Source organism: Canis lupus, chromosome 18 (genome assembly GCF_048164855.1).
Source record: "Canis lupus baileyi chromosome 18, mCanLup2.hap1, whole genome shotgun sequence".
Lineage (NCBI taxonomy): Eukaryota > Metazoa > Chordata > Mammalia > Carnivora > Canidae > Canis > Canis lupus.
Genome location: NC_132855.1, coordinates 55,515,133 through 55,536,904, shown reverse-complemented (window position 1 = coordinate 55,536,904; position 21,772 = coordinate 55,515,133). Strand labels below are relative to the sequence as shown.

Sequence of the window (21,772 nt, the reverse complement as noted above, 5' to 3'; positions counted from 1 at the left end):
GGCTAACCTACACGTCTTTGCTGAGCACCTTTCCGGACTCTGCACTAGGCACTAGGGCACAATGATGAATAAATAAAAGTCCCTTTCCTCATGGCATTTACATTCTAGCAAGATAAGCTAGAAAACAGGTATATAAATATCCAAAAGAAGTATGGGCAGTGATAAGAACCAGTAAGTGAATAACTGTGAATGCAAAGGAAAATAAGCAAGCGTTGGAGGAAAGAGCAGGTGGCTTTAGTGGGACATGTTAGGGAAGATGGGACATCTTAGGTCTCACAGATTGACCTGGGGAAGGGCATTCCAAACCAGAAGATACTGTTCTCACAAGAACTCTGAGCCAAGAACAAGCTCAAAGGTTGAGAAGGGGAGACCAGAGTAGCTAATGCAGAGGGCAAGAGGACAAAAGAGATATAAGAGATTGAGGCAAAGGGCAGGGCTAGGTCAGTAGGGGCCTCACAGGCTTTGCTGTGCAGCTTGGATTTTCTAAGGGCAATAGGAAGCAACTGGAGGATTGCCAGCAGGGTGACATGGTTTGATTTTTGCTCTAGAAATAACTCATGGAGGGGCGCCTCGGTGGCTCAGTCAGTTGGGTGTCTGCCTTAGGCTTGAGTCATAATCCTGGGACTCTGGGATGGAGCCCGAATATGGGCTCTCGGTTTGACAAGCAGCCTGCTTCTCCCTCTCCTTCTGCCTGCTGGTCCCCTGCTTGTGCTCTCTATGTCTCTGTCTCTGTCTCTCTCTCTCTCAAATAAATGAATAAAATTTTTAAAAAAACGAATGAACTCATGGATGGGACATCTGGATGGCTCAGTCATTTAAGTGTGTCCCACTCTTAGTGTCAACTCAGGTCATGATCTCAGGATTATGAGATCAAGCCCCAAGTCTGGCTCAAAGCTCAGTGTGGAGTCTGCTTGAGATTCTCTCTCCCTCTCACTCGTGCTCATTCATTCTCTCTCTCTCTCTCTCTCCCTCTCTCAAGTAAATAAATAAATCTTTGGGAAAAAAGAAAAAAGAAAAGAAAAAAAGAATTCATGGGTATGTGGGGTGGGGTGGTTGGGTGCTATGTGAAGTTAACTTTCCTGTGCGATGTCATCAAAACTCAGCTCTAGGGATGCCTTGGTAGCTCAGTGGTTGAGCATCTGCCTTTGGCTCAGGACGTGATCCTGGGGTCCTGGGATTTAGTCTTGCATCGGGGTCCCTGAGGGGAGCTTGCTTCTCCCTCTGCCTATGTCTCTGCTTCTCTCTCTCTGGGTCTCTCATGAATAAATAAATTAAATCTTTAAAAAAAAACTCAAGTTCTAATCAATGGAGCTCAGGGTTCAGAACAGGACCTCTCAAAGTGACCTATGAGGCACACACATTGCCCAGGGTCTTCTGCACATCTACCCAGTAGGGGAAACCTGACATCTTCACAGGGCCACCCTTGAAAGTGTAGGGGCTTGGAGATAGCCCACCACCCCCAGAGTAGCAGAGAAACACTCTGAGCCAGCACTGTGGGGCTGAGGTCCTATTTCTCTCTTCTCCAAGCCTTTGCTTCCTCAATCTTTTTTTTTTTTTTTAAAGACTTTATTTATTTATTCATTCATGAGAGACCCAGAGAGAGAGAGAGAGAGAGAGAGGCAGAGACACAGGCAGAGGGAGAAGCAGGCTCCATGCAGGGAGCCCGACGTGGGACTAGATCCTGGGTCTCCAGGATCACGTGCCGGGCTGAAGGTGGCACCAAACCGCTAAGCCACCGGGGCGGCCTGTGCTTCCTCAATCTGAATTATGGAGTCAATATGGATGAATTCTCCAGATTGTTCATCCCTAATAAATTATGAGTTAAGGGGACGCCTGGGTGGCTCAGTGGTTTAGTGCCCACCTTCAGCCCAAGGTGTGATCCTGCAGTCCCGGGATCAAGTCCCACATCAGGCTCCCTGCAAGGAGCCTGCTTCTCCCTCTCTCTGTGTCTCTGCCTGTCTCTGTATGTCTCTCACGAATAAATAAATAAAAATCTTTTTTTAAAAAATATGAGTTAAGGAAGGACATGGGCATTGATTTACCTAAACTGTTCTTTCCCTGAAATGTGGAGTGTTTTTAGCACCATCAACCTTAGCCTCCTAAAAAGCTCAGGGGGCTTAGGAGCTATTGACACACAAGACAGCTGAGGTACAGAGGTAAAGGTGAAGCCCCTAATCACTGCAGAACCCAGGTGTTCTGCTCCCCCAACGTGTCAGCCCAGGCTCCCCTGAGCCCACCTCATTAGCAAGCAAAAGCCTGCACTCCCAGGATTGGACAATCTTGTGATTATGACACCTGCTGTCATCTGAGGCCCATCTAGGACCTTCTGAATTCTTTATCAGCTCCAAGCCCTGATATTACACCTCTCTCCATCTGCCCACATCAGAACTCCATGGGGAGAAGCAATGCTTTCCTTGACTCCATGTTTTTACATGGAAATGACCCAGTTTCGGGGGGGGGGGGGGGGCGCTGAACAAGCTTCCTGCGCACTCAGACTCTGGCTCATCACTTGCTCGTCTGAAATTCAATGACCTCATCTCCGGGCTCTCCTCACTCTGACCCCAGGCTCTTCTGCCATCTTCATTCTCCGGTTTCTACAATGGCGGCCTCTTAACAAGCTCCATCTTTGACCCTCTGGTCCTTACTCTACACTCTCCTGAGCTGTGCCTCTCACCACTCTGCTGATGAGCCCAGAACCACAGTCCCACCCCTAATCTAGTTTCTGGTCAGGAACTGTCCTATAAGTACCTTAAACCTAGCCTGACCGACATGACAGTAATTACTTCCTTCCTTAAATGGACTCCTCTCCTGGGTTCCCAATGTCCCTTAAATCCACATTAGTTGGCAGCCAGACATGCATCATCTCTGGCTTTGCCAGTGCTCACTTCCAATGAGAGGTCACGAGGTGCAATCAATTCTACTTTCAACATATACCCCTCTCCTGTCCTCACCATCCCCACCACCATGACCCTCACTCAGGTTTTGTTATCTGTTGTCCAGACTACTACAGTGTATCTCAAATGGCCCCTAAACCTCCAAGCACTCTGCTACACCTATCACTGGAAGCACTTTTCCAGAATAGAGATCTGCTGATATCATTCCTTTAATCCAAACTCTCTCATAATTCCCTAAGTCTTCAGGCCCTTCCTAATGTGACCTCACCCACCTTTCAGTGCTGGCTCTCACCACCCTCCAAAAGCACCCCACTCTTCAGCAAGCCCACACTAGTCACTTCCTAAAGCCATGCCCTTTTTAGGCATTTTTCTCTTGCTGCACTCTGCCTAGAATGCTCTTGTACTCTTCTCCCGCTAGGCAAAGTCAAGACTCGATTCAAATATCATCTTTGGAAAAAAAAAAATATATCATCTTTGCTGAGGTGCTTTCTCTGAACCTTCCAGCCCCATTGCCAGATGGTCCATCTTCTCTCTGGACGCTCACTGCTCTGGCCTCACTTCTCTGCCCCTAGCCCCTCTCAGTGTGGAGCACTTTCGATGTTCTAACACTGGCAGAATTAGATTCATTCAGATGTTAAATTATTCAGTCAGTAAAATTTAGACCTTGCTGTATGCAAAGGGTAGTTTTAGGCATTGGGGAGAGGGGGTTTGCAAGGATGCTTGACCCAGAATCTACTAGGGAGCTAAGATGTATGCCCTTGCACCTATGCTGCCTGAAAGCCTGTGAGAAGGGCACAGGGGCTACCTGGAAGAAAACCTCCCAGCAGATGTTGCCTTCACCTGAACAATCCAAGTGGCCCACTGGGACCCAGGCTGGGAAGGGGTGGGCAACTACTGCTGAATTCCAAGCATTATCAAGCATCCCAGTTCAGTTCTGTCCAATTCTTTCGGCACCGTGCTAGGAGCCATCTCTGTTCCCACCATCCTTCAAGATCCGAGCCCCGATGACCTTTGTGAAGTCCTCTTTGCCTGCCCCAGACCATTTGAACTTTCACTGCCCCAAACTCCTGTAGCACACACACCTCTGGGTGTTTTCAGTTCTACTCCACTGGTCATGAGGATGACTATAGGAAAGTTTTTAAATAAAGGGGGGTCTATTTACAAAGGTGTCAGCACATTAGAGAGGAGCCAGTATGCAAAGGGCTGGTAACAGGGCACCTGTCACAACCCTCGGACTGAAGAGCTGAGGGCCAGGACTATGACTGGATTCTGGAAGGTGAAGGTCAAACAGGATTCCACCCAGGCAGAGCTGGCATTCCTAGCCAGCACCCACACTCTATTCCCACCATCTTCCTCTCACCTTTCACCCCCAATAGCATTCAATGTCTGCACGTTTAAGACCAGAGAGGTGACATGGAGCTGAAGCTGCTTCTACCAAATGCCAGTGCTGATACAGACCCCGACACTGATCTAGGGGGACCCATCTTCTGCCCAATGCCAAGACCCAGTGCCGGCCATCCAGTTGGATTTGAATTTATAGTCTTCTTCCCCTAACTTACACAGACACTCTGGGCTCTACTTGCCAAGACTGCCTCAACATCTAGCTGTGGAGGGCAGCCCGGGTGGCTCAGGGGTTTAGTGCTGCCTTCGGCCTAGGGTGTGATCCTGAAGACCCGGGATCGAGTCCCACATTGGGCTTCCTGCATGGAGCCTGCTTCTCCCTCTGCCTGTGTCTCTGCCTCTCTCTCTCTCTCTCTCTCTCTCTCTCTCTCTCTGTGTGTGTGTGTGTGTGTGTGTGTGTGTGTGTCTCATGAATAAATAAATAAAGTCTTTAAAAAAAAAAAATCTGGCTGTGGAATACTGGGGCCATGCTGTCCCCTTTCTAGGGGAGCCAATGTTTCTCCTTTCAAGAAAAAGCACATCACCTGGCTAGTAAATGTCTAAGAGGGAGGCTGGGGGAAAGTGGAGGCTGGAATTCCAGGGCTCTTTACCAACATTATTTGACATCACTCCCCAAGTTGTACCAGGAACCAGGGGAGCCCATAAGTCTGCTTGAAGTTTCTCTAAACAGCAGAGTGCTGGATACAAGGCAACTCCAGACACAGCCCCCACATGAGAGCTTGCAAGGAGTGTGGGGCTTTGCCCTTCCTGTCAGCACAGCTAAGAGCCCAGCCTCATCAGCACCATAAACAAGGCCCTGAAAAGGGGGGTTGGGGGGGAGGATGGACTGCTTTTTCTGCAACACAGTCAATTAATAAGAAAGTGAAAAAGGCCATTGTGTTATTCCACTTATGAAAAGAATGTGACCTAGGGCTGCGGTTCCAGGTACCTGCTCTCAGCAGCTCTGGTGTTGCCCTGGGTGATAAGGACGGCTCTGGGGGAGTGAGGATCTGTCTGGTCTCCCGTAAATGCTTATGCTGAGCAGCCCACAGGGTTCATGGCAAGGAAATCACGATCAGCAGGTTATTTGAGACTCTCCCCAAACCTTCTGCTGTTCTCCACAAGTCCTGGGCTGCCCCACCAGGGTCAAGCTCCTCAGTAGGATTCCCAGGCCTCTGTGGTATGTCTATTCTGTGTCCTGTTCTCTGTCTTCTCAGATGTGATCAAGTCAATCTGATCCCCAGGCCACACAGATGCAGGCAGGTTGAGCTGAATGAATGGGCAAAGTACATTCCATCAGCATCAAGGCCTGTGTTACTGGCAGTGCAGAAGCCCAGGACGGGGCAGATGCCTGAAGGCACCAGAGAAAGAACACTCTCACAAACTGACCAATGCCTGAAATTCCACCCTTACACATTCATTCCTTCAACTTAAAACACTAAATCATCAGGAGTTCTCTGTTCTAAGAGAAAGGAGTGACCTGTCACCACTTCCCTCCAAATGGCCACATATTCATTGTTCATTCCAATCGCAGTTTTCCAGAGACAATGATCTTGCCCTTGCCTAGAGTACCTGAGTCTGGCACAGATGAGGTTGTGGCCTGCTAGTGAGGAGATGCTTCTATGGGCTAGCCCCATCGAGATCAAATAGATGGAACTCTTCATGGAAAGAGCAGTAGCCCAAGCATCAGCAGCAGTGGATCCTAGGTTTCATAAGGTCACTCCTCTCTCTGGGTCTCAGTTTCCCCAACTCCAAACTGAGGAGGTGGATGAGTGGTCTCCAGGCTTCCTACCAGCTCTAAAATGCTCTGCCATGCAAAGTGCTGATCCTTTGGGACCAGAGAGGCATGAACCCAACAGGCCCTGTGGTAGGCTGAAGGCAGCTCCCCCTTGCAGCTCAAGTTCAATGTATCCAACAGTTGCTTCCAGATTTCCCCTCCACCTCTTCCCTCAGGTCCTCAGGCCCCTCCCACCAGCCTCCAATCATAGGTTCCATCCCTCCTTCTGACCCCCACTGATTTGGCCCTTACCCCACATCAAACAGTCTTACAGTCTCTGAGTTCATAAAAAAGCAAGGCCCTTTGTCACCAGGGTCTGTTCTTTGTTGGACATGACCCTTCCAGGAGCTACCTCTAATGTCACAAAGAGATGGGGGCAACTGAGAGCTGGGCTTCCAGAGCCACAGCTGCCTTCCCCTCAGCAATGCTCTCCCTGCTGTTGCCCAGGAGCCTGCCCCAGAACCTGTTCCTAAGGCCTCCCCGCAGCCTCAAGCACCACTCTGCTTTTACCTCTAGCACATCTGAACCCCGAGCCCTGGGCTTGTAAGATCATTGCCCACCCCAGGCCAGAGAGTCCCACTTTCTACATGCTCCTTGTTGTTCCCTATTCCCCGTTCTGGTAGTTCAAGATCACACTAGTCAGGACAGAGGTCAAGACCAAACTATATGAAGTTTATTTCCTCATTTTGCTCAATAGTTCTGACAGCACTAGACCCCTCTCCCACACCTTCATCAGCTCCTGACTGACAGGATAGAAAGATGCCAACCCAAAGCCACCGTAAACTTCCTATGTGAAAAGGCTCAACTACAGTCCTCTGGCAGAACACTGAGGTCCTCAAGGCACCCCCTTCCAGAGTCAGCTGCCATCAATTTTAAGCCCCAGGGCACCCCAAAAAAACAGTTAAAAGCTGACCTTTACCATTTCTCAAGAACATCCAGCCCTGTCCCTGGGCACGTTTTCATCTATGATCACTTTGGCAAAGGGGGATCAGAGGATTCTTTTTTTCTTAAAGATTTCCTTGGTCTTGCCAGGTCCTGGGTGGGTGTCCTGTCCCTTTACCAAATGTTGGGTGGTGGGAGGAAGTGATGGTCATTCAGGGAAGGGAGGCAGGAGCAAGGTTGTCTGTAAGCCATGTTTGCCAGTATGCCCCCCACAGAAACCACTGTGTGCAGGTGTACCACCAACAGAAAGGGCTATGATTTTGTGTCTCTGCCAATGACTCATAACTCAGCAAAATTCAACTCTTTTGAAAGACTTAATACCTAAAAAAATTACTTCCCCAACTCCACCACAGAACCCTCTTCCAAGAATGAAGGGAACTGGCTTGACATCAAAATGTAAAATTTAATTTAAAGCACAGATATAATAATAATAATAATAATAATAATAATAATAAATAAAAAAAAAAGCACAGATCCGGGTACCTGGGTGGCTCAGTGGGGTAAGCATCTGCCTTCGGCTCAGGCCATAATCCCAGAGTCCTAGGATAGAGCCCCCTGCATTGGGCTCCTTGCTCAGCGGGGAACTTACTTCTCCCTCTCCCTCTACCCCTCCACCCTACTTGTCCTCTCTCTCTCTGTCTCTGTTTCTCTAATGAATTAACAAAATATTTTTAAAATAAAAATAAAAAATAAAGTACAGATGCAATGCTGCCTAATCAAATATATACATATACATTTTTTAAATTTAATCTGTCCAAAAAAGGATAGCTATGATCAATGATACAGCTAGCAGGGCATCAACAGAAAGCTTAGCAAGAGCTAAGAACAGGAAAGAAAACACAACTTGAATAATCAATACTCTGAAGAGATAGTTCTAGACAGGTATATAAAGTGGTAGCAAAAGTTTAGGATAAAGTTATAGATCACCTATCCATAGTGGAATATTAAGAGCAAAATGGACTTTGGAGGGTAAGTCCCTGATCCTAAAGGTGGCATCAGGGAGAATGATGAGCCGCAAATTCAGGGTGCTCCCCGGTCAAACACAGCCCCTCAGCTCAGCAGACCACAGACCTAAGCCAAGCTACCATTTCCTATACCCTCATGGACACCCTCCAGCTTGATGAAGCCAGAAATTCCCTCTTCCAAACAGCTGACTATCTGCCAAATGCCTCTGCCTGGGCCTGAAGGTCAAAGCGCAGAAGGTGGTGTTTTTTAATTTTGCTGCTTTTCTGTCTCTTTGTTCTTTGCCATGCCTCATTATCTTGAGATGTCTTTAATAACTGAGCAGGCCTGGAACATTCCTCCTCCTCTTCTCCCACATGAGCTTTTGCTATCCGCCTCCGTGGAGGAGGACAGTGAGAATGCCAAGCAAGCTGACCTGAATGTCTCCTCCTAGGGCAGCTGGCTCACAGCCCCTGGGCAGGGATTGGGAACAGAGGGTCCTGGAGCCTCCCTGGAATCCACCAGCCACAGAAAATGAGATTTTAGCAGAAAAGGAGGTCAGTCGGTCCACCAACACCTCTGCCCTGCCCTGTGTGTATGCAACCATGTGCACACGCATCCCCACTCACCCATGAGTTCTCCAGCCAACAGTAGCTGAGTCACTGTATCATGAGTCAGTAAGAGGTTATGAGTGAGGTGTTCTAGGTTGCAAAATGCAAAATCAGGTGTTTTCCAACAACTGAGGATGACGCTAGGAACACACCCCCGTGGACAGGATATTACTTATGTGAACAGTGAGTCCACAGCTGGTCAATGTTCAAGTGGCAACTATAAACATCCCAGATCTCCCAAATGCTTCTCAAACTATCAGATTTCCTGTCAGTCCAGGTGCAAGGAAGGGAGGTTGGTGCTGAGAAGGGGGCAATGAGGAGGAAGCTGGTCCCTGACCCTAAGGGGACCCCAGGCCATCAGAGGAGCCACTAACACAGACAGAAGGCTGCCAAGGAGGCTCTAACAAACTAAATTCTGTGAGAGTACCAACCATGGGTCAAGAGAGGTGTCCCAAATGAGGCAGCACTGGAGCCAAGCCTTCACCTCCGAGTGGGATCCGAACTATCTTGTAGTGCAGACACGTGAGCGTGGCCAGGGTATGACAGGCCTGTCTGGAAGCAGGCCAGAGCAGTTAGAGCACAAGCTACTTGAGAGCTGATGAGTCTAGAAAAAAAGCAGAGCCAGGTCACAGAGGACTTGAATGTTGTGATGTCTGGATTTTATTTGCTCCAGGAAATGGGTTTTTAGCAAAGGCTTTCTAGTATAGCACAGATCTCAGAGGCTGACTGTCTAGGTTCAAGGCCCAGCTCTGCCGCTTATTATGTGGCCCTTGGAAAAGATGCTCAACCTCTGTGCACTTTAGCTTTCCCATCTGTTAAATGGGATAATGTGTTTCATCAATTACAAGATGTACCCTTCTTTTTCACATTTTAAAATGTGGAAAATCATTAGCTACTGGCAAGAATGACAGGATGACATCAGCTGTGCATACATATCAAATATTGCAGAATCAATGTCAGTTGTTTAGGAGAAAATCCATACTTATAAGACATACTACATCACTGTTAATGGCACAGAGAATATTCTGGGGGGGGGGGACATAAACACTGAGGACTTCAAGGTTTGTTTTGTTTTTTTTTTGACTTCGAGTTTTAAAATAATTCGAAGGATGGATCTCCGAAGATGAGAAAATTTCAAGAACACCTAGGCTAATTTCCTTCATTTATAAACTTAAGTATGCACAAGGTAAATATGTGATTTTGAAAACTTATGTCTAAACAAGTTTAAAAAAGCTCTTTCATTAAATATATAAAAAGTTGAAATAAGAAAGGACTGTGTCATGATATTTTTAGTGCTACAAAAATAAGGTGCATCTTACAATAGACAGCATCTTCAAGTCCATGAGATATGGGCATAATCACATATACCTCATACGACTGTTAGGAGGGTTAAATGAGTTCATATTTATACTAACCACTCATAATGGTACTGGCACATAATGATTCCAGTATACATGTTATCAAATAATCTAATTTGTGTCTTAGAAACATCCTAGCGGGCTGTACAGTAGAGGAGGGAATGGGGTCAGAGGGCAGGAGAGCCCTGAAGGGTCTGGGACAGTGATGTGAGAGCCCATGTCAATCATCACCATGTGGACAGACAAGTGCCAGGCGGGCTGGAAAGAATTTTGGAGGTGGGGCCTCACACATCTGATACCATGTGTGTGTACTGAGGAAGAGGGAGGAGGTGAAAACAGCACCCGGGAACCTGAGATGGGAAATGCAGAGAAGCAGATATGGGGAGAATGACATATGTGGGTCATGTTGAGTGGGGACGGATGTGGGACATGCAAGTGAAGTATCTGGCACGAAGCTGGAAATTAAAGTTTAGGGCTCAAAAGAGGCATCCAGGATTGCACAACAGGGAAGGGGAAGGAAGGAAGCAGGGAAAGAGGAAGGGGAGCTAACGGGACTCCTTCCTGCTACCACACACTGCTGGTATCACTGCTGGAGCACTCAAGTTCTCTTTACTATCTGAGGTATTTGTATATTTGTCGGGCTCCCCCACTAAAGAGTGACCTGAGGGCAGGGATCATGTCTCCCTTATATTTGTAACCCGGTGCTTAGCCCAAAACCCAGCACATGCTGGCCATTCCATGAAGATTTGTGAGTACCACACCCTTCAAGAGTAGAAGCCTTGACGCCCTGTGCTCTGGTTCATTTGCTCATCACTCTCCTGCTCCCTCAATCTTTGTTTGGCAACTGTAAAACAAAACTGATTTGGAACTGATTTGCTGCATGTTCCCTGCCGGCATCAACACTTACCAAGTAAGGAGGGAAATGAGAGGGACAAGAGAGAGGCCAGGAGCGGTGACAAACAAGGCAAGGTAAGTGAACACACATGAGAGAGAGAAATGAGGACATTCCAAGGTTGGCCAGGAGTCTCTGCTTGCTGTCTCCTGCTGTGGCCTCTGTGTCCCCCCCCCCCCCCCCCAGAAATCCCACCGTCTTAGCTTTCTAGTTCAAGCAGTGTCTGAAAGGGGATGGGAAGAGGAGGAGCTTAGTTGCAGGGCCATCCACCTTCCTGTGGCTGGGTGATCATAGCCAAATCCTTCACCTCCCTGGAAAGGTCTCAGTTTCCTCATCTGTGCCCTGAGGAGGTGGATGGATGTGGATGCCTCCTACTTCTCTACTCAGAGCCTCCCATCAGCATGCAGGGAGAGCTGGCTGCACCACACAAATTTACCTTTCTGGTGCTTTGCGAGCAGTTTTCAATGGTCCCCTGTCGTTCTGGCCTTGTCATTCTCCCCCACTCTCTGTCTCTGCTATTTTCATATCTAGCACCTTCCTCCAGACTCTGCTCTGAATCACACAGTGGGTCTATCGGGGTCTACCACCAGGGTAACCCTATGATAGCCTCCCCTAATGGTCTCAGAGCATCCCACACCCCACACCCCAAAGGCCTGGATGTCAGTCCCAGGCAAGCTCCTGGGATTACATAATTGTTCTGGGTGAGTCACCTCCAACTCAAGGAAAGTCTGAAAGGGAAGTTAGGGACCACCCCCTAGTCCACACCCTTAGCAACAATGGGCTTTCTGATGAATCCCTACTCTTAGGGGATGGTTCAGTAGTCCTACCCCGCTTGCCCCCAGGGACAGGAAAAGGGGCAGCCCATAACCTTCCCAGTGTGAGCAGGCCCTGATAAATGGCAGATGGGGCAGCCCTACCCTGGGGAGACAAAGGAAAACAGACACTGGATGAGATCAGGGAAACGCTGGTCCACCCTGCTCCACACCACCACACTTCCCATAGATGCCCCAGAATGAATCCAGGCTCTAATTTTAGTTGCTGCCCACCCCTTCCCTGCCTAGGCCTGTCACAGAAATGCTGGGTCTGCCTAGCCTGGGGCTATCACAGAGGTACTCCACCCACCTCTGCAACTACAGGACTTTCTAAAGCCCCATGGCCCATTCCACTGCCCCCTTTGCTCTTTCCTTGCCCCCCGCTGGCTCGGAGGGCACAGAGTCACTTTACTTCAACAGAGTTCAAAAGGGGGAGCTGGGGCGCTGAACAGGGGAGGGAATACCAGGAGATCACTGGGAGCCCACAGAAGGCTGAAGCCTGAAAACAGGAGGTGGTATCTGCAAAACACTGGCTGTGACAGTCCCCTGAGACCAAGGGGCTTTACAAGGAGACTCTGGAATAGAACCAGAGTTGAGTCAGGCAGGGAGAGGAAAACAGGAGGAAAGAATAGGCCAGAAGTTCCACAGAGAGGTCCAGGAAGCCAAATGCAACATCAAGTTTTGTAGGGAGGTAGAGGGAGCAGTATGATTGGGGAATCTGAGAAATAAAAACCCCCAAAGGTCCTGAGGTATATGCAAAAAGAGGTCCTTGGAGGGTAAAGGTTGGCAAGCCAGCCCGTGCATGCACCAGTTTTCCAGAGTAAAAAGACCCAGAAGAAACAAAAGAAAAACAACACAGGTTTTGGAAATGGGTTTTCCTGGGTGAGTAGGGACAGAGGGGGCAGGCAAGGTGTGGTTTTAGCTCAGGGAGCTAAATACCAGACAAACCTGATTTTTTTTTTTTTTTTAATGCATTCTACACCTTGGTGCTTGGTTTGCCCAGTTGTCAAGACCACCACTTTCCCCAGGTGCACTGGACAGTCAGTTGAGTGGTTTGACACAGTGCATGCTGAGGGCAGAGAGCATCTTTTGTTCATACTGTTCTGATGGGTTTTTACATATTTTAAATAATATAAGTAAAACCCCATCAGAACAGCTGTCAGCCAGCACACCATACTCACAACTACCAGCTGGGTTTGTATCTCAAGCAGTGCTCAGTCTCAGGAAATACTTGCTGCTTTGAATGCTTTGAAATGATCTGAGTGAGCACAAAATTAACAAACGAAAATATCAGTCAGTTTAGTTAAGCACTAGGTTCAACCTGGGGACTGCAGTGACTTTTTTCTCCCTGAATTATGGTCCTAATGAGGGTTCTAGGCTGGCACACAAAGCTTGGAGCAGTATCACGCGGAGGGCACTGCCCCAGCTGCCTGCTGTTTTCCTTATACTGGTGAGCTCGTCCCAAACCAGGGTCGGCCCAAAGGGAGCAGCTGGGCCCTGCTGTGTTTTCAGAACTCAGGATTACCTCTGGCATCAGCAAATAGCACCAGAAAGTTCCATCAGAAACCTGGGACTAAATAAATAAATAAATAAATAAAAACCAGTGACAGCTGCCTCCCATCACCCTAATTAAAATAAATATGCAGTCCACCATGGACAGTCAGCCTTCTACTGTTCCCTGGTACTCCCTCCACACACGCACAGAGCCAACAGCCACCTGCGGAGGGAAAGAGGTCACAGCCCTTGGGGGAGAGGGGCTCCCCAGCCCCAAATGTGCCCACAACTCCTATATACCCTTTTTCCGTTAACCCCATCTTCTCTGGTATCCATGGTATCGCTAGAGCCTCCCAAGCTGGGTCTCTATCTCAGGGCTTCCAAATTTGCTGTTCTCAATGGCTGGAAAACACTCCTGCCACAGGTTCTCATTCCTGCATTCCGTTCAAATATTGCTCAAAGATCACCTCCAAAAAAAGCCTTCCCTACCTGCCCTATTTTAAATAGCACCAGGGGATCCCTGGGTGGCACAGCAGTTTGGCGCCTGCCTTTGGCCCAGGGCGCGATCCTGGAGACCCGGGATCGAGTCCCACGTCGGGCTCCTGGTGCATGGAGCCTGCTTCTCCCTCTGCCTGTGTCTCTGCCTCTCTCTCTCTCTCTCTCTCTGTGACTATCATAAATAAATAAAAATTTTAAAAATAAATTAATTAATTAAATTAAATAAAATAGCACACCAGGGGCAGCCCGGGTGGCTCAGAGGTTTAGCGCCACCTTTAGTCCAGGGTGTCATCCTGGAGACATGGGATTGAGTCCCAAGTCGGGCTCCCTGCACGGAGCCTGCTTCTCCCTCTGCCTGTGTCTCTACCTCTCTCTCTGTGTCTCTCATGAATAAATAAATAAAATATTTTTTTAATTTTTATTTATTTATGATAGTCACACAGAGAGAGAGAGAGAGAGAGAGGCAGAGACATAGGCAGAAGGAGAAGCAGACTCCATGCACCGGGAGCCCGACGTGGGACTCAATCCCGGGTCTCCAGGATCGCGCCCTGGGCCAAAGGCAGGCGCTAAACCGCTGTGCCACCCAGGGATCCCAATAAATAAAATATTTTTAAAAATATAGCACACCAGGATGCCTGGGTGGCTCAGTGGTTGAGCATCTGCCTTTGGCTCAGGCCCCGATCCCACGGTCCTGGGATCGGGTTGTACATCAGGCTCCCCACCGGGAGCCTGCTTCTCCCTTGGCCTACGTCTCTGCCTCTCTCTCATGAATAAATAAATAAAATCTTAAAAAATAAAATAAGGGAACCCTGGGTGGCGCAGCGGTTTAGCGCCTGCCTTTGGCCTAGGGCGCGATCCTGGAGACCCGGGATCAAGTCCCACGTCGGGCTCCCGGTGCATGGAGCCTGCTTCCCCCTCTGCCTGTGTCTCTGCCCCTCTCTCTCTCTCTCTCTCTGAGTGACTATCATAAATAAATAAAAATTTTAAAAATAAAATAAAATAAAATAAAATAGCACACTACCATCTAACCTTTTATTCTGTTTCCATTTTCTTCAAAGCACCCACCTCTACATGAAGTTATATTTTTATGTTTTGTTAATCTATTATGTGTTCTCACCTCCCCAACCACCCTCACCCTATTCGTTCACCCTGAGGACAGGGCCTGTTTTGCTCATTGTTGTTTCCCAAGATGCTTGAACACTGCCTGGTACTTACTAAGCTTTCAATAAATAGGTGTTTACTGAGTGAATGAAGTGTTATTCCTTCCGGGCCAACATGACCCATCTGATTTACTATCAGAATAGCTGCTGTTTCCAGTAAAAGGGGAGGTGGAGAGTTCCTATTCACGGATATCACAAGGCCACCTACCAGATAGCAGCACAGGCATGACCATCATGCTAGTCTCCTTGTGCCAAGCCCTCTGATAGGTTCCCTACAGGTGTTAAATCTTTTATTCCTTGTGGTCACCGTACCCATATGGCATTTTCATTCCCATTTAACAGATGAGAAACTAGGACCCAGAAAAGAAACTTGACTCTGCCTCTCTCTCTCTCACTCTGTGTCTATCATAAATAAATAAATAATTCTTTAATTAAAAAAAAAAGTAAGAAAGAAACTTGAAGTTTCTCAAGCTCACTGACCTAATCCATGCTAAAGCCTGGACTTAAAAAGTTCCTTGAAGCTTTTTCCTAGAACAAAACTTGAGCAACTGGACCATTCCTACCAACACCCCCTGCCAACATCTCCTCCTCCCCAGGCCCAGATACTTTTCCATCTTCCCTACCCACAGCACTGACAGCACTGAAGGAGTTAATGAGGCTTGTCCTGCCTCCAACCCAACTTCCCAGAAACTCATCAAAGCCTTGAGGGGTAGGGATGAGGATGAGAGAAGAGGAGGGGGAAGGAGGAAGAGAGAAAGTGGCAGAGGGCAGGCTGTGAGGTTAAATGAGCTCCTCTCTATTAGGGCCCCCCAGATATCTCAGTCCAGCAAAGGGCTCACTCAGACCCTCCACCCTTTCCCTGAACCTGATAGACATCTCCCAAAGTTATCTCAACCACAAAAGGAAACTGTCAGCCCAGCAGCAGCTGGGTTCCCCAAGCCCAGGCTGCCTGGGACAATGGGGCGGGGTTTCCGGCAGGGGACTGCAGCAAGATGGGAGGCAGGGCCCCAGGCTGGCCTGTGGAAGGCAGAAACTCAGGGCACCAGCAGGCAGCTGAGAGATGCGGGCTCCGGGATCCCCAAGCTGCTAATCCACTGCATGTCTTAGGGACAAGTCACTTCTCCTGGGGACAGAGGGACAAAGGGACAGAGTCATCCCACACCCATCCTCACGGCTGTGAGGAGACAGACAAGGGTAAGGAAGAAGGAAGGCTGGTTCAGAAGGAATACCCTTTAGGAAAAATGGTTTCTCAGCCTTAGTAAGCTTCCCATGTGCCATGCTCTCTGGGCAGTTTGTAAATATCATCTCAGTTGACCCTCCACCACACCCTGTGTGGTAGGTCCCTTTCTTGTTCCCACTTTACAGAGAGGAAATAAAGCTCAGAGAGATCAAATAATTCATCCCAGTCACTTCCATACTGCATTTCTAATTTTATTTTTATTTTACTTTAAAGAATTTATCCATGAGACACAGAGAGGCACAGGAAGACTCTCAACCACTGAGCCAGCCCAGGCATCCCTACATTTCTAATTTTAAAGGAAAATGAGTTTAGCCCTGCCATTTTGCACCCATTCTCTTCACCATCAATACAACTGGAAGCCTGGAGCCTGAAACCTTCACAAGTATGAGGATATTTGTGTTGTCTGCAGGGACCACCTCTGGCCTGGCTAGGCCACATACAGCATGGGCACAATGACAAATGTATGGAGATGTGGGAATTTTGTTGTCCTTTTCCAACCCTGATTATACACTTCCGGCTTTACTCAACATCAGTTTCTGGCATCTCTGGGCATGGCCGTCTCACCACATGGGAGAGGACAGGGTGGGGATCCAGAGATTTGAATTTCAGGCTCAATTCTGCTACTCACCAGCAGCATGATCTCCATGTGTCAGATGCTGGGAAACTGGCTCACATAGGAGACTTTGAAAAGTCCATGGTGAGCTGGAGACCCTTGCCCTGCCACTCTGTATAAAGCATTTGGAAGTGAGATTGTGACAGAGCAGGAAAAAGAAGCACTCTTTCCAGAGTGTGAAGAAGGATACCAGTGATGTCAACACTGGCTCAGCAGAGTCCTGCTGGGGATGTCCAGGCAGAACCAGGTCTCCCAGGAGGCCCCGTTCTGCAATATCAACTCACATATGACACATACACCTGACACAAGATCCAAGGTTGAACCTGGACATAACAAATCCTCAGGGGTTCCCTGGGTGGCGCAGCGGTTTAGCGCCTGCCTTTGGCCCAGGGCGTGATCCTGGAGACCCGGGATCGAATCCCATGTCAGGCTCCTGGTGCATGGAGCCTGCTTCTCCCTCTGTCTATGTCTCTGCATCTCTCTCTCTCTCTCTCTCTCTGACTATCATAAATAAATAAAATTTTTTTTAAAAAAAGGAAAAAAAAAAAAAGTCCTCAGTCTATCCAAACATGAGTTATGCCACCTGGTTTCCTTCCCCCTCAGGTACAATCTTCTTGATCACGCACATAGTTTATCTGAACCTCATAAACCCCAGAAACCAGGTTATTGGCCAAAGGGGCCCAGGAAACACAGAGATCTTTAGGACTATTAATAGCAGAAGAAACAAAATCGCCTTCTTGTAAGACATCACTTTTAGAGCGCTGTCTCTGAAGAACCTGTACAGACAGATTCCAGAAGTAATTGTTGATGCTGAAAGTTCATGTTTGAAGAGGGTGTTTGACAACATCCAGACCAAAGAGCCAGTTGATTTTTCTAGGTGTAACCCTGGTACCTCAGCAGACCCTTTGAGGTTCCTGTCAATTCTATTTTTGTCCCTGTGTCTGGGAAAACTGACTAAATTTCCTTTTATTTGGAACCAAGCCCAACTCTGAAGTTGGGTGGATGTAGCCACACTTCCGCACCCAAATTTCCGTAGGTTTGAAAACAACACTGGGTGTTGCAGAGAACAGCTGTGCTAACAAGCACGGTTCTTATCTGTCGGAGCCTAGTCCTGCCGGGGTGTCCTGGAGAGCTGGGGCAATGACTGAAGAGTGGCCAGCCACACCCAACAGGGGCCAGAGTTACAAAGAAACTGGTTCATCAGATAAGGAGCCTACAAGAAAACACTTAGAAAGGACCAGAAGAGTCAACGCACCATTGTGAGGGACTCTCCCCCTGCAAAAACTGCCTCCAAAACTTCTTCCAGAAAGACCAGCCTGATTATCCTCAGGACACTTGAACCGCCTCATTCCTCTGCATTTTCTACAGCCATGTCTGAACTGACACAGGCTGGACACGGTGGGCACCACACTGAGTGTTCCCATCTCTCTGTCCACAGGTTCTAGCTTGCTCACCAACTGTGTGGCCAACTACAAGCCTCAGAGGGCAGGCAGGCACCTCTGTCCACACTGGAGACTTTCTACATCTGCCTCACTGCCTCATTGGCCCTCAACCCTTGCTATACATCAGAGGCATCTAGAAAGCCTAAAAATTACCCCTCAATAGGGGTTCTGATTTAAGTGGTATGGGATGGGACTCAGATTTTGGCTTTATTCTTTCTTTTTTTTAACCTTGGCATTTTCTCTTTTTTTAAAAGTTTTATTTATTTATTCATTCATGAGAAACACACGGGTGGGGGGGGAGCAGAGACACAGGCAGAGGGAGAAGCAGGCTCCACGCAGGGAGCCCGACTGGGTCAGGATCACACCCTAGGCTGAAGGCAGCGCTAAACCGCTGAGCCACCCAGGCTGCCCACCTTGGCATTTTCTAAGTGTGCAACCAAGGCTGAGGACATCTGCTCTGGAGTGTGGACACCAGCTTGGAGCCAAAGACTACTCTCTCTAAAGGTTGAGAGGGTGACGCAGGTAATCCAGGGAAGAGTAATAGAATCTCCTCCTGCAGCCATCTTTAGAGGAAGCAAAGAGACCAACATAGAACATCACTGGACCAGGGTTGCTGGCTTGAGGAAGGAAAGTGACCCCAGAATACAATCTTCCTCCTATCCAAAGAAGAGATATGACTTCTGGGCAAGGGAGATATTAAAATATTTATTAATGGGTGTGGCACAGGTACTGGTCCATCAAAATAAGTCACTGGCCATCAGGATGGATACCTGCTGAATGCCACCCCAGCTGCTAGGGCTTCTGAACCCATCCTTTAAAACTTACCTCAACAGTCACTACTCAATAAACATTTCACTTTTTTACATTTCTTTTTTTTTTCTTTTTTACATTTCTAATTCCTCTTTTAAGAGTATAAAATTAGGATTTGCTCAAAATAGAAAACCAAAATCATCCACAATCCACCATCCAGAGACAACCACCATGAACACACATATAGAGTCCTTTCTCCCCTCCTGCTTAGAAAGCTCACCCGTGTCTTCCTCTGCTCCTTTCTGGCAGGTGCTTATTTGATGGGTAAGGTATCCCACCTGCAGTCAAAGGAAGAAAGTCTAAATGACCCTAAAACCTCCCCAGGTCACTTTTATCACTTTCCATTACCCTAAGGGAGTAAGAAAGGAAATCCGAGTCCCATTTGAAGAGAAAGGGAAAGTGAGTAACCAGGATGGGATGGCACCTGCCAGGGGCAGACTGAGTCAATCAGCAAACATTCCTGGAGTGCAAGGAATTTGACAAAGATGTGTCTGTCACCCCAGTCTCCACCCTTGAGGACATCACTATATAATTATAAAGAAATCTGAGGGCAGCACGGGTGGCTCAGTGGTCTTGGCGCCACCTTCGGCCCGGGGTGTGATCCTGGAGACCTGGGATCGAGTCCCACGTCAGGCTCCCTGCATGGAGCCTGCTTCTCCCTCTGCCTGTGTCTCTGCCTCTCTCTCTCTCTCTCATGAATAAATAAAATCTTAAAAAAAAAAAAAAAAAGGAAATTTGACAGACTCCCCCCACCCTAACTACTGAGATTTAATGAACTAATAAGTATAAAGCGCTTAGACTAGTACCTAGAACACAGTAAGGGCTCTCTGAGTGTTTGCTGATAATCATATTTTTATTTCATTTTATTTTTAAACATTTTTATTTATTTATTCATGAGAGACACAGGGAGAGAGAGAGGTAGAGACACAAGTAGAGGGAGAAGCAAGCTCCATGCAGGGAGCCCAACGCAGGATTCGATCCTAGGTCCCCAGGATCAGGCCCTGAGCTGAAGGCGGTGCTAAACCACTGAGCCACCCAGGCTGCCCTAATCTTATTTTTATTGCCCAAGACATTTTGCATGCATATTCCAAGAGAGTGATAAAGATCAAAAGGGTTCTTTGTTTGGAGGAAGGAAAGACTGTTAGGGTTGGGGGGGCGGGGAGGAGTTCCTGGATCCTGAGAGCAGTCAAAGACCCTGCCAGCCTGAGGGGATCCCTGGGTGGCTCAGCGGTTTAGCGCCTGCCTTTGGCCCAGGGTGTGATGGAGTCCCGGGATCGAGTCCCACATCAGGCTTCCTGCATGGAGCTTGCTTCTCCCTCTGCCTGTGTCTCTGCCTCTCTCTTTCTGTGTGTCTCTCATGAATAAATAAATAAAATCTTAAAAAAAAAAAAAAAAAAAAAAAAAAGACCCCAGCCCTGAGCTTTGGAAATACCCCAGGGGATGCAGGAACTTGGACAGCCACCCACCCAGCTGGGCCCTGCACCTTGCAATGGAGATCGCACACTCCATAATTTAACTATCCTCAGGGACCCCTGGGTGGCTCAGCGGTTGAGCGTCTGCCTTCGGCTCAGGGTGTGATCCCAAATCTGGGGCTCAAGTCCTGCATCAGTTTCCCTGCAAGGAGCCTGCTCCTCCCTCTGCTTGTGTCTGTCTCTCTCTGTCTCTCATAAATAAATAAATAAAATCTTAAAAAAGAAAAACAACAACTCTTCTCAGGTTTAGGAGTGGTGGGATAAGGGGGGTGCCTGACTAACTCAGTCAGTAGAGCATGTGACTCTTGATCTCAGGGTCATGAGTTCAAGCCCCACACTGGGAGTAGATTACTAAAAAAATTAAAATAAGGAAAAATGAAAAGAAAGAAAAAGAAAAAAAGTACTTTATTTGTTTTTAAATAGAAAGGAATGATGGGATGGATGAAGTAGGTGAGATGCAGACCAGGCAATTTTTTGGTTTTTTTTCCAAAGATTTTATTTATTTACTCACGGAGGGGGGGGTGGGGGGGGCAGAGACACAGGAAGAGACACAGGATCAGGCCCTGGACTGCCTGCAGGGGGCGCTAAACCGCTGAGCCACCGGGCTGCCCAGTTTTAAGAAGACAGTCACAAGTCACAGCACAGCTATTCACATGGCAGCTGCTGGCTGAGGCTGCTCCGAGTCTGTAAGCTGCAGGGAAACCCCAAGGAGGCCTGAGGGAAAGACCTGGGAAAGGCCCTACTGCACTGGAGAAGAGAGGGGTTTTTAGAGTCCCAATAAGGAACAGAAAGGGAAGAGGGGAGCGCCCCGGTGGCTTCAGTGGTTTAGCGCTGCCTTTGGCCTGGGGTGTGATCCTGGAGACCCGGAATCAAGTCCAGCATCAGGCTCCCTTCATGGAACCTGCTTCTCCCTCTGCCTGTGTCTCTGCCTCTCTCTGTGTCTCTCATGAATAAACAAAATATTTAAAAAAAAGAGAAAGGGAAGAGGGGGCTGGCAGCCGGTGCTGAGGAACAAGGATGCAGAGTGTACCAGGTTATCCACTGGGCAGGGAAGTGCTGCTGGGGGATTGATGTGTGAAATGCCCTCTTCCTGACCTCCACAAAGCCTCCAGTAAAATCCACTCTTCCTCCAGGACTTAGGCTGGATTAAAGGCTGTAACAAAGTGTCTGCTGACCCCAAGACTGGCATGGGTGGGCACAGAGGCCCCCCGCCCCCCCCCCCCCCCGCCAGGGGTCTTCATGAGGCTCACAGAAGCTGCTCTTCGTATTCATTTCAAACCAACCTGGGTTCCAAGAGATAAACCAGAAAGGACATAAGACCAGCCTTATAGGAGGACCTGGGGAATGTAAGACCCAACACCAGAGGGGTGGGGGGCTGTGGAGAAGAGGTGCATGGGCTACTTCACACACAAGATGTTCGTGCAAAAGACTTCAA

At 48.2% G+C, this 21,772-nt stretch overlaps 1 long non-coding RNA gene across 3 annotated transcripts in view; it reads right to left on the bottom strand.

The window, feature by feature from the left end:
• Positions 1 to 21,772, bottom strand: part of LOC140609290 (uncharacterized) — a 101,809-nt gene that overhangs the window by 77,525 nt on the left and 2,512 nt on the right. Inside the window, exon 2 of one of the 3 annotated variants that reach the window (XR_012011186.1) lies at positions 8,978 to 9,150. The exons of the other annotated variants lie outside the window; for them this stretch is intronic. This is a non-coding gene — a long non-coding RNA (uncharacterized lncRNA). The remainder of the gene's footprint in view (positions 1 to 8,977; positions 9,151 to 21,772) is intronic. 3 annotated transcript variants of the gene reach the window in all.